The sequence below is a fragment of the Dinoponera quadriceps genome, unplaced genomic scaffold, assembly GCF_001313825.1.
Source record: "Dinoponera quadriceps isolate SergipeBrazil2010 unplaced genomic scaffold, ASM131382v1 scaffold1527, whole genome shotgun sequence".
Taxonomy (NCBI): domain Eukaryota; kingdom Metazoa; phylum Arthropoda; class Insecta; order Hymenoptera; family Formicidae; genus Dinoponera; species Dinoponera quadriceps.
This window is the reverse complement of record NW_014555734.1, coordinates 397,016-409,390: the sequence shown is the minus strand read 5'-3', so window position 1 is coordinate 409,390 and position 12,375 is coordinate 397,016. Positions and strand designations below refer to the sequence as shown.

The following is a 12,375-nucleotide window of genomic DNA, read 5'->3' as shown; positions in this document are numbered from 1 at the left end:
GCGAAATCAGGTGAATTAAAAAATAATAATAACGAGCGCGAGCTAAAACCATCCCGCAAGGGTGAAGCATTTTTGAAGAATCACGTGATTCACAGAAGCTGTCGCGAGGCGATAACACGCAAAAATTAACGACGCATTGTAACGTAACAACAGCTTATATTTAAAGGTCTTATATTTAAATTTTACTGTTAAATTTAACATCGGAGTTCAATTGAATTCCAAAACATCTTTTTGTCTTAATAAGACAATTTCTAATGCCACGTTGCACGATACTTCATGCATTCTTCGCTTTCAAGATACTCCCCATTCAGTCATAGAAATGACAAATAAAATTGCTACATAAAACAACCGTATAACATATCTATCGCCACCATTTTGAGGATCGATTATCATTTGTTCCGCAATATCCTCGAAAATCCAACAAATCATTCCTATTCTCTATTTTGTTGGCACGCAAGAAGAAAGCCATGAGAAAACGAAGAGCGACGCAGATACCAAAGTTCCATAAATCTCAGCGCCGGCCTTTTTTTCAGGTGCGCGTGCTTTTAACGCATGCCTATTAAAAAATTTGACAGATTTTACGAATGCTATTTCTGAAGATTAATGATTATGTTTTTTTTTTTCCTTTGTGCCCTCTCGCTACTGTTATACTCATGATCATCTAACGTATCACATTTGACGCATCACATCTGACGTGTCACTATCCGAACAAATCGATCAATTTTTCCACAATGGCCACAGTCGAAGTAGAACTACTTTAAGACAGAAGGGGCAGGGGGTGGAGGGAGAAAGAGAAAGAGAGAGAGAGAGAGAGAGAGAGAGAGAAAGAGAGAGAGAGAGAAGACAGGGACAGAGTAGAATAGCAGCAGTCCGATTTTTTCAAGAGCGACCTCGGGGGCGACCTCGAGGGCGACCGCGTTCGAATAACGACTATTTCCGGTAACACTGGTTGAATGGTGACGCACTCACGTGTCCAGTGTGCCCGTCGAATGTTTAATAGTATCCTGTAATCGCGATTACGAACCAACCTACTTGATTCGTCTATTTATCTTTGTTGTGTCTGTTGTATTGACGATGGTCAACAAAACTCGAAGTTATTATCTCGCGTAAATTAGCAAGTCCCTGTGGAAGAACGAATGCTACGCGTTACATAGTGGTGCATTTTTCCAATTTCTTTTCAGCCAAAACCTTAAATATAAAATATTTCTTCTAAAAGTTATTCATCACTTCAAGATACAGAGGAAGAATGTCTGTATACATCGGTGCTAATATGGTCTCTTTATGTCAAACATAATGTAGCGCAGACTTATCTAAAGTTATATCATATTTCAGTTATATAACTTATAAAACATTTTTATAAGACCGGATTCAATACACAAGTACATAAAACATTTCAAAGTAATTATACAGTTTATAATTTCCATAAATTTTTATATTAAAAAGTTAAATAATATATACACATATAAAAAACAGTGCAAATTATAAAAATGACATGTTCATACAACTTGAAAGTAACTCATTCTGTAGTATTCGGTCAAGTTTAAAACTGGAACTATTAGATTGTATATATTTTTTCCGATTCAGAAAATAGTTTTTCTTGCTGCTTTACTGCTCCTTGAACCAGTAACTCGAGCTTTATAATGAAGAAGAAGAAAGAGAGAGAGAGAAAGAGAGAGAGAGAGAGAATATGGGCCAAAGTAATAATGATAGTTGTGAAGTTGATCGTTTATATATACAAATTAAAAAACAAATCAGGCATGTAACGTTCGCGCGGACAAAGTAGTAAAGCGCGGGGAAGTGACGTTTTCACAATCGTAACTGCCGATTTGCCGCGTCGTCGGTCCTTTATCTAATCGCCGGCCGGTAACGATCCACCGTCATATAATTAACGACCGCGACGAGTATAGTAGCAATTGCACGGGTCTCGCGTTTCGTCGGTTAGCCCATACGGTACGTGGGAATGCCGTCGAGTTGTCATGGTCAACGTGGTTGATAGTCATTGAACAGTATTTTTCGAAGTAAGCCTCCAAAAATAATGTGAGACGATTTTTTTCTCTTTTTATTCTTGAAGATGTCGATTGGTTTGAAATTTGTTTTATTGTCTGTCTAAAGTGCAGCAAAAGAGATTTGTACACACATATTAATCTTATAATATTAATATATTAATACATACAGGGTGTCTCAGAGCTATGGCAACAAATTTTGCGAAGGCATAGAACGAATTGAGGTGAACAAAAGATAATCTTTACCATTTTGCAAACAACAAGCAAGATTTCGAGTTATTAATTATTGAAAACGGCCATATATAGAGGCTTCTTTAATCAATAATTCAAAAATCTGTTATTTGGTTCGCCATTTAAAATGGTAAAGGATCTTTTGGTACCATTTAAAATGGTAAAGGATCTTTTTGTTCAGAATGGTGTCGTTTACAACAGCTGTATTTTGCGATAGACACCAGTATATTGAACCTCGAATCTTGAACCTGTCGTTAGATACAACGATTGTCATACAAAACCCCTGTTTTTTACTGTGTTGAATATGTCAAATTTTGTGTTAACTAAGCAGCATTTGCGGGAGGTTTTAGTTTTCTGCTTTAATTGGAAGAAAATTGCAGCTGAAGCGCATCGAATGCCTGTAGAAGTTTATGGTGACAACTCTCCAACTGATAAATCATGTAGGGAATGGTTTCGACGTTTCAAGAATGGTGATTTCAGCGTTGAAGACAAGCCTCGCTCTGGACAGCCAAAAACATTCGAAGACAAAGAATTGGAGGCATTACTCGATGAAGATCCGAGTCAAACGCAAGAGGAGCTTGCAGAATCATTGGGAGTTACGCAACAAGCAGTTCCCGTACGATTGAAATCCATGGGAATGATTCACAAGCAAGGCAATTGGGTGCCTTATGAACTGAAAAAGAGTTGCAAGTCGCAAAAGTCGTAAAAAATTATTTGGAAACGCTCAAGTGGAATATTTCACCGCACCCGCCGTATTCGCTGGACATTGCTCTTTCTGATTACTGGTTGTTCCGACGGATGCAGCACGATTTGGCAGGTCACCGGTTCACTTCTTTCGCAGAAATCGAAAATTGGCTTCTAACTTGGATCGCCTCAAAAGACGAGACATTTTTTCGAGATGGAATTCGAAAATTGCCTGAGAGGTGGGAAAAAGTAGTAACCAGCGATGGACAATACTTTGATTGATCTGTTCATTCATTTTGTTCTGAAATAAATGCATTTTCGACCACAAAAAAAACGGACCAAACTAATTTGTACTCCCAATATATACAGAATAACATAATAAAAAGTTAATTTTTTTCTCCTTTGTTCTCCTTTTTTCTCCTTGTGTTTTCCCGCAAAAACTTTTTAAAGAAGCCGTTCATATTAAGTTCTCCAACCTGACATAACTCTTTAAGAATTGTATGATTGTACAAGACCACCACTACTATCCACCATCCTTACATCCACCATTACTATCTAATGCAGCTTTTTCTAAAACTCAAGGAAAATTTTTAAAATTGAGAAGAATCATAGAAGAAAAGAGGGGGGGGGGATCTTAAAATTAGAAAAATTTATATTTTAATTCTAATTATAGAACAAATTCAAAGAATAAAGGGACGATTTCGCTAAATTCGAATCGATTATTTGGTAAGAAAATCTTGGATTTAGTATTTTTCCTCTTCGATTTGTTTCGTTTAATTATTTTAGAAGGTTAGTGGGACAATTAGACTAGCGATTCTTGAAATGGATCGATCGTACGAGGAAAAACGGAATCGCGACATTAAAGAATAACTTTCAACGATCGGTCCGCGACGCCGGCGGCGATGTCGGCGTCGACAATTGCAAAGTCACGAAGCGGTACCGCATGTAAGCCGACGTCGCGTGTCATCGCCAAGATCGTGAGTATTTCGGTTATGTCGGGATCAACGTGAAATTTTGTCCATACCCATTTACACGACATGTTTACGTTCGAACAATCGCGGAATTAATACACGATGAGTCTTGTATTCGTGATGCGATTTAAGGGAATAGTTTGTCGTATCAAAAAATGAGTTTTGCTTGTTTTTACACATTTCGATAGTCTGCAGCCTTGAAATTTGCATTTATAAAGTTTTAAATAACAATTCCAAGAATTATCTGAGGTCGATTAAAGCGGCAGGCAGATAGAAAACCGTAGACAGAACTTTAAATCAATCATACTCCACTTTTCAACAAAAAGATGCAAGACGTCATTCGACCGAATTACATTCTATTTTCTCAAAATTTATTAAAACGATGCCTCGACTGTCCAAAATAATGAGACTTTTAATGATATAGTGTGGCATTTCACTCCAAAGCATATTTTTCAGCATCAAAAATAATTGAAATTGTTGTCTTTAACAGTTTGTATATTCAATGAAGGATACACACCATTATTAAAGATTATGGAGATGCTAGGAATAAAATTTGGGTCATAGACAAAATTTTTCATAATTCTACGCGATACAGAACCATTGAGAGCTACCGAGCGTTGATGTTCTTTCAAATCTGGGAAGACGAAAATGGTTCAGAAAGATGGAAATCTAGCTAAACAGGAATTATTTGAGGAAATAGATGATTTATCTTATGATTCTGGGATAGCTAATTAAACATAAGTAGTCAAAACTAAATTTTTTACACAACTTGAAACTTTAAACATGTTTCTCTCAAAATCATATTTTTCAAACTGACAAGAATGATAATGCAAAAACTATTAAAAGACAAAAACTAAAAAGATATCACTTTACAACTAAATATGCTTATAAGAGACATGTCTCCATTAAATGAACTATAATAAAAGCGATATCCGTAATAGTTATCTTGTTATTACAAAATAAATATCGTAATTTTAGTCGAAAATTTAAGTTTCATCTAAGAAAAGCCGCAATTTTTTCAATGTTGTGTTAAACTGTATTAGTTCACTTTATGGATACACTCATATTAATTATGAAAATTGTTTATTTCGGATCATGTAATAGTTTCTTAATCATTTCTGTAAGGTGGTTTTTACGAAAGTGGTTTGAAGAATAACTTGATTCGGGTATTAATAGGAGAACATAAGCAACAGCCGTATATATAGTCATATAATTACCTTTCTTATAATAGCTCACATGGAAGTTTCAGTCATTCCGTTATTAATTCTTTGTTCTTTGTTGACAGTTGTTTTACAATACAAGTGTTTCGAGCGATGCTGCAAAATGTATAAAATTGGAGATGTAAGCCAATTATTTTTTTTTTTTGGAATGGAAAACAGCGAAGAAAATCCATGAAAGGATTTTTCCTACATTGTGTGACTCATATCACTTCCTGTGAAACTGTTCTACTTACTTGGGTAAACGAATTCAAGCATGATAGGACAAACATCGAAAATACGTTACGTTCTAGAGATCCGAAAACAGCTGTCGCCGGAAATTATCGATAAAGTCTATGATATGGTTTTGTCCAACAAAAAAGTGAAAATGCATGGGAGAGTATAGGCTAAGGCCATTTCAATTGCGCGAATTCATTTCATTTTGCATAATGAATTGAATATGAAAAAACTTTCCGCAAGATGAGTGTTTACTCACTGCAGAGCAAAAGTGAGTTTATATGCGAACATCAACCTGTTTGGAGCTGTTTAAAAAGAACCCAACGGATTTCATGTAGCGTTTTGTGACTATGATGAAACTTGAATTCATTATTACATATCTAAATCAAAAACGCAATCCAAACAGTGAACTGCACAAAGTGAAACGAAAAGGATGAAGACCGTACCATCGGTTGGAAAGATGATGGCATCAGTTTTTGGGGATGCGAAAGAAATTCTCCCGACCGACTTCCTTGAAAAGGGAAAAATCGTTATTGGCTAATACTATAGAGCGCTTTTGGAGAAGTTAAAGGTAGCGATCGCGGAATGGCCAAGAAAAAGATGTTTCACCATAACAATGTGCCGGCGCATTCAAGTGTTGTTCAGCAAAAATTGGCTGAATTAAAATTTGACATTTTTCTGCGTCTACCGTATTCGTTTATTTAGCTCCCTCGGATTTCTATCTATTCCCGAAATTTAAAATTTTCTTCACCGGAAAGAGATTTGATTCGAATGAAAAGGCAATAGAGATTGTAAACGATTGTTTTGAGGACTTTAAAGAAACCCAAGAAATCCCGGGAGGAAATCGGAAACTTGGAGAAACTTTGGAAGTGCGCTGAGCTTCGAGGGGATAATGTTAAAAAATAAAGTATTGTTACTAAAACTGTCTGTCCTTAATATTAAACCATACTTTTCAAACTCGTATCCTCGTATTGGTAATCTCTATTTAATCGCCATCTATAATCGTTTCAGTAACTAACATGGGATGTACAGTCCCTGTCTATATTGTTAGACATATTTAATTTTTTACAATTACTTTAATTTTTTACAATTCATTGACTTCCGAAGACCAGCTTTATAATACGGCTTATCTATCAATCAAATTAAGGAACCATTATTCTATAAAAATATTTTTTATGATGTCATTTCATTTAACTGTTACAATGACCTTGAACAAGTATGAACCCGCGCTAGTGGCATTGTCGATAATAACGATAACAGTTGTGTTTTGAATGTGTGCTAATTGAAATTTAATTTAATTTTTTTGTTTATGACTTGAAACTTCAAATTCCTCGCTTACTAACAGAAAAATTAATTTTTGTGCGAAAAATAATAATATTGTTTACAAAAATTATGGGTAAAACAAGTGTAAAGCAAAGCAAATAAAACAAGTGTAAAGCAAGGTAAAACAAGTGATTTGACAGCTCAAAAGGTTGCAGAAGTAAAAACGCTGATTACACGCCGAAATTTATTCTAATCGAGTAAACGTATAAGCGTTTCTTCTCCTCCTGACCTGTATTTTATTAAAAAATCCAAGTGCGTCTAATAATATGGCCAGAGACTGGTACCATTTCGGCATAACCAAATGATAATCGACTATCCGTCAGTCTCTCTTTCAAGTCTCACATGCGTTTCGTTTCATTTCCCTATCTATCCTTCCCTAACTACCTCCTACCTTCTTTACCCCTCTTTTTCACACACATACACACACAAGCGCACGTTTCTCGCCGATTCGCCTCTATTTCTCTCGGTTGCGGGTCGATGATGGCGACACGGAATCATCGGAAACGCGCATGCGACCTACGACCTAGCCACCTAACGAGCGCTTCCCACTGTCACGGATCAATACCCAACTAGGGCACTACCGACTATACACATTTTCCATCATACATTCTCTCTTTCTCTATCTTTCTCGTCTCGTCGCATCTCACGTCGTCTTGTCTCGCTTATGTCGTCCTTCAATTTTGGTTCTTATCTACGCGTTAGTGAGCCTTACTGTAAGCGAATAATTTTACTGGGAATAATATTTTAACTGGAATGATATTGATTACTTGGTATCTCTTCTGTAAGACGGTATTGACTTATAGTAATATCCAGTAATATTGATATCGAAGGATACTACTGAAAAGGGAATTTCCGATGTATATATCTAGATACCAGCCGAATTAAAAGGGTATTCTACTCTAGTAGACATCCGTTTTCAAGCTGATTTTTAGAAATTAAAATAAGGAAAACTATTTAAAACTGCAGAACTGAAGTTTTATATAGATATTTATTCATGTTTGAAATAACATTCCAATATTTTTATAAGTCATTTTATTAAAAATTATACAAGCTAGAGATCGATATGCAAACTATCGCAAAAAAAGAGTTCAATCTGGCATTTGATTGTAGCCTACCTAATTACATGAAATAAATATATAAATACTTTTTTCTAATCTATGAATGTAGTTACCAATTAATATCTTTCTCTATTAAACTTTACACTGTACAAAAAATCGATAAATTTAAATTATTCCAAAATTTACTTGTCTTTTTAATGCCTCTTTACTCTCAAAACAATTAACAAAGTATTATTTTATTGAAGAAAAGGAAAAAGACTTGGAAAATGAACGGCCATACAAGGATGTGATCAATCGAACGCGAATAATTTGGCAAGTAATCACTCTATCGTGCTACTATGCGCCACTTTGAGATTCGGTCTTGCTATTCTTACAAATGCACAAAGCTGATATCTTTTTTCGTTAATAACTTTTGAATAGCTGGCCATCTACGCCTAATATTTTACATTTGTGCTTGGCCCCCGCCTTACAAATTGTTAAAGTTTGACTCAAATCTGTCCAAACTCATAAGATCTCCTTGTGAGTAAAAAAGTCTCGGTAAACATAGATGGCAAACTCAATCTGAAATATAAATAATTTTATATATTAGTATCATGGCTGACTTATTGCTTTCTATGTGTCAATTGTGCAGCTTTCAACGTGCAGATTTGTCTTAGTATTTACAAACCACATTCTGAATATCATCAATTCATTCAATTTCTTATTCAATTCCTCATTCATTTCTCCATATATTTTAGAAAAATTTCACCAGCAATCGTTCAGCTGTTATTATATAATTTGCGACTCTATACGAAGAAAATGCGAAGCGTGCAAGAAAATGGAAGAAGAACATATGGAACACCCTCTAATATCGAGGTAAAGATTTGGAAAGATTATTCTCTCTTTTCACGTCGCACGTAGAAGCCAATAAGTCAGTCATGGTACTAATATATAAAGTTGTTCATATCTCAGAAACGATTATATGTTTATTAAGATTTTTTTATTCAGTATGATATGTAGGGGAGACCGAGCCTAATTGGCCACAGACGCGTAAGTTGACACATCGCTTATTTCGTTTATTTTCTAACAATTATTTATTTTACTTCGTTGATTTTCTAACAAATTACAGAATCAAGCAAGTAGCAAGTGCAAAGTCATCTTTGACACATATTTTTAGCGGTGGAAGTAAAATATCACACAATCTCGTAAATTCATTTGTATTATTGATAAATACAGATTTTTATGTTAGTTCCTATCGTTGTTGGAATATATATTTAGTAGAATACATTTCAACAAACTTTTCAACAATATATATTTATATCATGCTTTATATATATAACCCGCAAGAACTTAAATGATTTTAGGATAAGTTGGCTCGCAAGGAATATTTAATATTTTTCATAAAGATATTAGTATCGAAAAAGATTTGATATTTATTTTCCCATTTTTTAATACAAACAGAAAAAATGATGTATCAACAGCACTAGTTTAAGTTAGATGAATTTTGTTACTATACAATAACAACATTAATAAAATAAATACGCAATATCATCATTTTAATATAGCCTCATTTTAATATAGCCTATATAATACAATGAAAATGAAGTTGAATTAACTTCATATCTTTATGGTAAACCATAACGTCAACACTTAATTGAATCAAACCATATTTTCTTTGGTGTAGTCAATATACCTTGTTAACGGGACAAATTGACACACTTGATATCCTCCAAGATAAAGCGGATTTTTTTCATAAATTTACTTTTAAACTTTTCAATATGTATTCTTTCCTGTTACTGAAGAATTGTACTTTCAAATTATATTAAAGATAGGTGCAAAATGCATAGAAAAAAACCAAAAATAAAATGTAAAATATGTGCCAACTATCTTCGGTCCCTTACTCTACCATACGAATGCTTACTCGTAATGTTTTTTCTAACATCTTATATATATTAGAGATTCAGGCGGTAGGCACACATTTACTTTATATTTTGTATTTTATATAAATGTGTGCTAAAGTCAATTGGTGCAATAATTTCTGAAAAAAATATACGCCCGATATGAAAAACATTGTTTCGGAAAAAACGCGTTTAAAATTCTGAAATATAACATAAAAAATGAAAGTTTACCTTTAATCGGCAGTACTAGAGCCATATTGGGAGTACAAATTAGTTCGGTCCGTTTTCAAAAGATGGCTCTGGCTGTTATGAATGTTTCATAGTGACAGCTGATTTCGGTAGTTTCAGAGAGGTTAGACATCTGTCAATAATATTCAGTTTATATCGCTTTGAATTTCATACAAAACCCCTGTTTTTTACTGTGTTAAATATGTCAAATTTTGTGTTAACTAAGCAGCATTTGCGGGATGTTTTAGTTTTCTGCTTTAATTGGAAGAAAAGTGCAGCTGAAGCGCATCGAATGCTTGTAGAAGTTTATGGTGACAATGCTCCAACTGATAAATCATGTAGGGAATGGTTTCGACGTTTCAAGAATGGTGATTTCAGCGTTGAATCTCGCTCAAAAGGGCCTCAAAAGGGTGTTGTATATTATGAGCTGCTACAACTTGGCGACTCCATTACGGGCCATCGGTATAGGCTACAATTGATTGATACGTTTGAGCCGTGCATCACGAGAAAAACGGCCGGAATAGACATGACAAAGTTATTCTTCTGCACGATAACGCTCGGCCTCATGTCGCAAAAGTCGTAAAAAGTTATTTGGAAACGCTCAAGTGGGATATTTTACCGCACCCGCTGTATTCACTGGACATTGCTCTTTCTGATTACTAATTGTTCCGACGGATGCAGCATGATTTGGCAGGTCACCAGTTCACTTCTTTCGCAGAAATTGAAAATTGGCTCCTAATTTGGATCGCCTCAAAAGACGAGACATTTTTTCGAGATGGAATTCGAAAATTGCCTGAGAGGCGGGAAAAAGTAGTAGCCAGCGATGGACGATACTTTGATTAACCTGTTCATTCATTTTGTTCTGAAATAAATACATTTTTGACCACAAAAACGGACCGAACTAATTTGCACAATATAATAAACATTCTACTTCGAAAGGTTCGTTTTGTTCATTAATTCCAATTGACGAGCAGTACGGGCTTTTTTGATGCTTCAGACGCTCGCTGTTTCATGCTTTTGCGATTGTAATTCTATAAAATTGTCTTCTTTTATTTATCAGCGTTTAACACCTGATTTTGAAATTTTTCTATTCATTGCGATGTTTGCTGTACAATATAGTCAAGACAATATTAAATACTTATAAAATTCCAAAATCTCGAACGGTCGTTTTAAACTAATACATACGCACAATACATATAACCAACAAACTAAACAACAAAAAGATAGACCTAAAAAACTATTACCAAAGTAACCAGAATACTTGTTGGGCATAGATACCTTCGAACACTTCGACATTAAGTTAAACCTATAAATATTTGTACCTACGTTATTTTTCCAGATTTCGATAAAGTCTCCTAGGAACATATTTTTGAAAAATATTTGAAATATTTAAGAGAATAAATAAAAATTTATTTTTTTCGAGTTCTAGACTAGAATATCCCCTTAATCTCGATGTTGAAAAACTGCTTTTGAGCAAGGAATAAACAATTCATATTGCGATGTATGTTTTGTGAACAAAATATTCAGCCAAATTTTGCACAATAAGTATTGTTTGGGATCATATAATGTAAATAAGATTTATTGCACCGAATGCTTTCGATTTTGCACGATGTGAATCGATGCGCGAGGATAATCCTTCATCGAATTAGACCGGAAACTGAAGAGTTTATCTAATTGTCATCCGATTTCTTTGCAGTTCTTGCGTAACGGATGATACGTGAACAACGAGTATCAATCCACTCTGCAATAATGTGCAAAGAATTGATTAGCGCCGATTGATTCGCGTTACAATCTCATGTCTGCACGAAGTTACTTTTTCATCGATTGCATCATATTATGTATCTCGGACGATGAATATACACACACACGCCGTGCACACACATTTGTCCATGCTGTATTTTCAGATGCTCCCGTTATGATGCAAAACGCACCTTTAAAAATAGCCGCGTTTTGGCAAATATCTTACTATCTTTTCGAATCTCTCCTCCGAAATGCTGATCGTTGATTAAACGCTTCAGTCTCTTTTTATTCGCCCAGTGTAAGAAAGAAAATGTTAAAAGACAACACCAGGTAAAATTCGTGTCATCATATTTCAGCCGCTGTCATATTGAAAAAAGGGTCAGGAAAAGACGATTTCGTACATATGCAACGACCTAAATTATTTATGAGAATGATAAACGCTCGCGCGCGGAACACGTGCTGATCAGTATTATTTGGTTCGCGATATATTCCTAATTATTTAGACGACTTTCTCGCACGGCGAAGATTTCTGGGCAACCGCCGTGATACCTTGCTTTACGATGGGGAAAACATTATTTATTGTGCAATCACTACTGTTGAAACTTTCCGTCGGAGGTGTCGAAGTGTAAAATCATTATTAGAGAAAGACCGTTCAAACGTAAATATTTGTCGATGCATATCGTACGCTTACGTACGATTAAAACATTCGCAGGAGCATAAAAGACATTCTTCGTGTATAGTTCGACTTGTTGGGAGAGACGCAATTAACCACATCGCCCAAGTTCCTAATCCATCTCTTCAAGAATTACAATCAATAAGATTGATAT

At 34.9% G+C, this 12,375-nt stretch overlaps 1 protein-coding gene across 5 annotated transcripts in view; it reads right to left on the bottom strand.

Annotated features, from left to right (window-relative positions):
* The window catches only part of LOC106745280 (sodium/potassium-transporting ATPase subunit alpha), a 74,377-nt gene that overhangs the window by 25,733 nt on the left and 36,269 nt on the right, over window positions 1-12,375 (bottom strand). The gene's annotated exons all lie outside the window — the stretch shown is intronic.